Raw genomic sequence first — 6000 nt, forward strand, 5'->3', positions numbered from 1 at the left:
ATCATTCTGCTAGCGTTTCTTTATTGGACAACGCTATTAGGTGGATTGGCTAGCTATCAGCGCTTATCATACTGAGGTGCTTGGTTCGAATCCTTTTGCTGGTCATTTTCTTGTGGTTGTTTATTTTCACAGTTTTCACGCAATAATGGGCCGGCCCACTCGGGAGGCTCTCCCTCTGCGGACGCACATCAGTCAAACAGAACGCGCCTCGTACTGGGGCATCGAGCGTATGTATAGGTAAGGTGTGAAAAGACTACCTTGCCCCTGTATACGTTTTAGAAGGGGGCTGTACTGAAGCGGGACTCATATTATTATTATATTTTTGGGAATGTGAAAATCTGACATCATATTTTTAAGCATGGCAAATCAAATATTTTTATGGAAATTTATGATGTAGCAAGGATGGCAAATTTCCATTAGCAAGCACGGCAAATTCTGGCTAAAAGTAATTGTCATCGTCGCGACAACATTATTTGCCACAAAAACCGTCTGATTTGCCATGCTAAAAAATCCAGCGTCGATTTGCAGCGAAATCCTATATTTGTTTATGGGTAACGATCTTTCAGAAAGGAAAGATAATTGGAGTAGCCGGGAAAACACTTCAGCCTGACTTCGGACACAAGACTTCGATGTGAACGGCAACGACATTGGCTCCTCTTAATATAATAAACCAAATCGTGTTGACTATGTACATATGCTTGCTTGCCTACGTTCGTTCTGGATGCAATATTGGTGCTCCCTCGGACACCTTTTTTTTTTTGAAAAAGGGGACTCTCCGGCCTCTCCATCAAAATGACGCATAGGCCATTTTAAAATAGGGGAGAATTTCACTTCCTCGGCCTCTGCGCCAACTAGGGATGCATACGACCATTTTAGTATGAGTACCAAGATAAACATGATTCTTAGAATTTTTTTAAATGAATATCAAGATGTTTTTTGATGAATGATTTCACCACACACCAAACTTGATTCTCAATAAATGAGAGGAAACCCATGTGCATCACCTGTCAATTATAAGAATTGAACTCAGGTCGTTAAGTTGTACAACCGTATGCCCAACCACTGAGTCAAGTCCCCTCGGACACCTGGATGTGCTCAAGTACATAAAATAGCGAGCTCATGAACCACAGGGCTTGATAGTATAACTCAGGCAGAAACGTGCAAGACCTTCTATTGGCTCCATCTTTCAGCGCTTGACCATTTCGTTACTAGGAGTACTCGTAAGTTGGCTCCATCGTTCTCATCCGCACGTACGCAACCAACATTCCCGTGTTAATTTGCCGCCCGCCATGGCGGCACGGCACGTACGTCTTTCTGTGTTGTTTCTATAGTCAGCTGTAGACGAGATTTCAAATGTCGCCGAAGCTTAGCTCCGGACGTACCGCTACTGCTAGTGCCAGAGAGGAATGGGTCCGCTCCGCGTGAACGTTTACATGTGGTGGGCTCAATCGCTGTCCCGCTGACGCGCACAGCCACGCGTCGCCCATGCAAGGTGTCAAGCAGGCAACCCACTACCAGCATTTTGTCTGTCAAGGTACGGAAGAATTCATTGTTTACCGGCATTCAGATATCCATGGACGGTCGACTGAACAACTCATATCCTAAGTTTTGAGTTTTGACTCAAGCAAAAAGATAGGCCGAACGAAGAACCATGAGCGATAAAATGTACGGAGTGTATAGAGGTTGTTAATGTTTATGTAGAATAGAACAATGGCCGTGCGTTGCAATGGATATAAATATTCTAGTACATTAACTTGTGTCTGTGGTTGAGTTGGTTAGATGGACAGTGGTATTCCCAACCCATCAGGGTTCAAATCCTGGTGCTCGCATTATTCCTAAATTTATTTCAGGATTTCCGACGATGCGCTTTTAGTGGGAGGAGACGTTCCCGTCGACGACGAGGCGCCTACGGTGACTTCGTAAATCTCAAGATGATATGCCGGCTCAGTCTCTCGGAGGTGCTCATAGGGATAGAGTGTGCGTGTGTGCGTTCATAGGGGTGAGTGTATACGCGTGTATACGAGCGCTTGTGTCTGTACTGATGCTCAATAAAAAGAGATTTAGTATCTGTCAATAATAATGCGACTTTGTAAATAAATGTTCATTAAATTCTGATCATGAATTACCTTATATTTTGGTTAAAAGTTTGGTAAGTAAACTAAAGTGAAATTGGTTCAGACAATAAGTAAACTAAGATGATTGATTATCATATGCATGAAAGGTATAACGAAGGGATGATGGGAAGAAAGGTGAAATAAGAATATTACATTCTTTCTAAGTAGTAGAGATAGAGATATATCATGCTGAGACAAACTCACAAATAGTAAAAGCGTCATCAATAAATTTGGCAGAACGGAAACTTAAAAAAAAATGCAAGGACGGTGTACTGTCATAAAAATGCAAAAATTCCCCACCAACTAATCAGAAGTTGGCGTTATTATCAATGACACATATTTTAAACACACAAATCTATTTCGCAAAAAAAGACACAAATCTACTGTGAAGGTTCATCGGTAGTAGAAAAGCACTTCAAACATAATAAAAATTATATCAAGGTCACTGGACCATTAAACAACCACTATCATTGCGAGAATGTACCGCCAACGCGCAACGACTCTCCTAACGTTCATACAAATTAACCTGCAACACAAGGCAGATCATTAAGGAGGGATGAATCAACCCTTGCATGCCCCCCTCCTCTCTCAAAGCTCATGTCTTGTCATTTGACTTTGCCAGTGAGGGAGAAAGTAGCTCTGATGTCACCATTGTCGACGTCAGCTTTCCGGGAAGCACCCACCGCACCCCATGGTGTCCTAGGATGAGGAAGAGGCCACTCTAAAGATTCGATCACAAGCCAGGTGTGTCATGTGTCTCACGTGATTGGGGTTAGCATTTGAGTGATTTGGGCATTTTATAGCTGAGCTCTATTGAGTGGATTTGGTTGGTGCATTACATGCCCGGTACTATCTACTACAAGGATTGGAGTGGGTGAGCAAAAGATCTCCCTGTTAGAATGTATTGTACATGTATATACGGTATGAATATAAACCGTATATATGCCTCGTAGGATTATGTATTGCGTGGGTCATTGTAATTAGGTAGTTGCGGTTGTTAGGATTCATCCTCATATTTGTATAGCTTTTCTTGAGGATCAATCCAACACCAACTGAACTATCAAATCTTGTAAACTTGTCGGTCTATATAACATGCAACACATCCCTGCCAGAGGCATACGCTTCATCCAATCTTTCATGGTATTCAGAGCCAACTTCCTCGCCAACATAAAACCCTAGTCATGGCTAGCTCCAGCTCCGCCGCCGCCGCTTTTGCCCTCATTCCCATCACTGACAAGCTGCACCAGGGTAATTACCTGGTCTGGCATGCGCAAGCCTTAGCCACCATCCGCGGAGCACAGCTGATCGATCACCTCAACCCCGATCACCCGTTCCCGGAGCCCAAGCTTGCCGACAAAGATGGTAAGCCGACGGATGTGCCAAACCCGGCGTATCTCGTCACCCTGGCGCAAGATTCTCAGGTGCTGAGTTTCATCTTCAACTCGATCTCGCCACCTGTGATGATCCAAGTTGCTCACTGCACCAAGGCCGCGGCAGCATGGACCGCCATCAGGGAGATGTTTCTCTCCCAGACGTAGGCCAACATCGTCAACACGCGGATCACCCTCTCCACCACCAAAAAGGGCACCGTGACCATCGCCGACTACATCGGGCGCATGAAAGCGCTGGGCGACGAGATGGCTTCAGCAGGCAAGCCGCTCGACGATGATGACATGGTCTCCTACATCCTCGCTAGACTAGACTACGACTACATCTTGTTTGTCTCGTCCATCTGCGCCGCGAGGACTGAACCAATCAAGGTAGCTAAACTTTACTCTCAGTTGATCGGTTTTGAAAAACGTCTTGCTATGTTCGAGGGTGGAAACCACTCCTCCTAGTCCTCAGCCAATGCTGTCTCCCGTGGCCGTGGTGGTTTTGGCCGCGATAATGGAGGAGGCGGCCGCGGCAACAGAGGCCGTGGCAAATGGAGGCGGTGGCCATGGCAATGGAGGCCGCGGCAACAACAACGGCAACAGAGGAGTTGATGATCTTCCTGAGGTCGTCTGCCAAATCTACAAGAGGTCGAACCACACCGCCCTTGAATGCTACCATCGCTTCGACATCTCCTACACCAAGAATGAGAAGAGCGTCGGATCAGCCACAACCTCGCCCTATGGAGTAGATACCAACTGGTATCTGGACACAGGTGCCACCGACCACATCACCAGCGAGCTCGACAAGTTGACCGTCCACAACAAGTACCACGACAACAAACAAGACCACACTGCAAACGGAGAAGGTATGGAAATTAGTCATATTGGTCACACTACTGTTCGTACCCCTACTCGTGATCTTCATATAAAGAATATCTTGCATGTGCCCGATGCCACCAAAAATCTTATCTCTGCTCATCGCTTGTCCACTGATAATCATACTTTTCTTGAAGTTCACCCAAATTTCTTTCTCGTCAAGGAACAGGGAACGAGGAAAACCCTTCTTCGTGGCAGGTGTAGACAAGGCCTCTACCCCGTATAATCGGCTCCTTTTAGCTCAAGCAAACAAGCGTTTGGTGCAAATAAACTGCCTGTTGAAAGGTGGCACAGTCGGCTAGGGCATCTGTCATCTACCATAGTGCGTCATGTTCTTAGCCAGAATGATATTCCTTTTTCTAGTAGTGAGTTGAATAAAGAAGGTGTTTGTGATGCATGCCAAATGGGCAAAAGTCACCAACTTCCTTATCCTAGTTCAAACAGTGTGTCTAAAGCTCCTTTAGAGCAAATTTTCTCCAATGTATGGGGGCCTGCCCGTGATTCTATCAATAGGAAAAACTATTATGTGTCTTTCATTGATGATTACAACAAATTCACGTGGATATATCTACTCAAACACTGATCTGAAGTGTTTAAAGTCTTTCATGAATTTCAAACTCTTGTTGAAAGATTGTTCAATAAGAAAATCATCACTATGCAAATAGACTGGGGTGGCGAATATGAACGCCTAAATTCCTTCTTTTGTCAATTAGGAATCACTCACCATGTCTCCTGTCCCCATGCTCATCAGCAAAACGGGTCAGCAGAAAGAAAACATCGACATATTGTTGATGTAGGGCTCTCTCTTTTAGCCCATGCCTCTATGCCCTTGAAGTTTTGGGATGAGGCTTTCCTCTCTGCCACATACTTGATAAACCGTACCCCTAGAAAAGTGATTAATTTTGAAACTCCTCCAACACGTTTGTTCCAAGGACAACCAAATTATCATTCTCTTCGAGTTTTTGGATGTGCATGCTGGCCGAATCTTCGTCCTTATAATTCCAAAAAATTGGAATTCTGTTCCAAACAGTGTGTATTCCTTGGCTATAGCAATCTTCACAAAGGATTCAAGTGCCTAGATGTTGCTGCTGGTCGAGTCTATATATCCCGTGATGTTATTTTTGATGAAACAATTTTTCCCTTTGCATCTTTAAATCCAAGTGCAGGCACCCCTCTCCGGTCAGAAATCTTGTTACTTCCCGAGTCTGAACCTCTTGATCATGGGGGCGAATCTGTAGTTGATCAACAGGCTAATATTCGCCCTAATCCTGTTGCTAATAGTGGAGAAAATCCAGTTTTTGTGCATGATTTTATGCATCCAGAACAAGACGAAAATGATGCAGGACACGAGGAGGATTCAGGTGCTGCGGGCAGCGATCCCGAGACTGCAACGTCAGTGGGTGATGTCTACTACACAACCTTGTTCTTGTACACGTTGTTGGGCCTCCAAGTGCAGAGGTTTGTAGGACAGTAGCAAATTTCCCTCAAGTGGATGACCTAAGGTTTATCAATTCGTGGGAGGCGCATGATGAAGATGGTCTCTCTCAAACAACCCTGCAACCAAATAACAAAGAGTCTCTTGTGTCCCCAACACTCCCAATACAATGGTAAATTGTATAGGTGCACTAGTTCGGCAA

General features: G+C 44.8%; 1 pseudogene; it reads left to right on the top strand.

The window, feature by feature from the left end:
- The first annotated feature begins 3769 nt into the window (after positions 1–3769).
- LOC123132816 (uncharacterized) lies at positions 3770–3911 on the top strand (annotated as a pseudogene).
- Positions 3912–6000: the final 2089 nt, after the last annotated feature.

This window comes from Triticum aestivum, chromosome 6A, assembly GCF_018294505.1.
Source record: "Triticum aestivum cultivar Chinese Spring chromosome 6A, IWGSC CS RefSeq v2.1, whole genome shotgun sequence".
Classification (NCBI taxonomy): Eukaryota; Viridiplantae; Streptophyta; class Magnoliopsida; order Poales; family Poaceae; genus Triticum; species Triticum aestivum.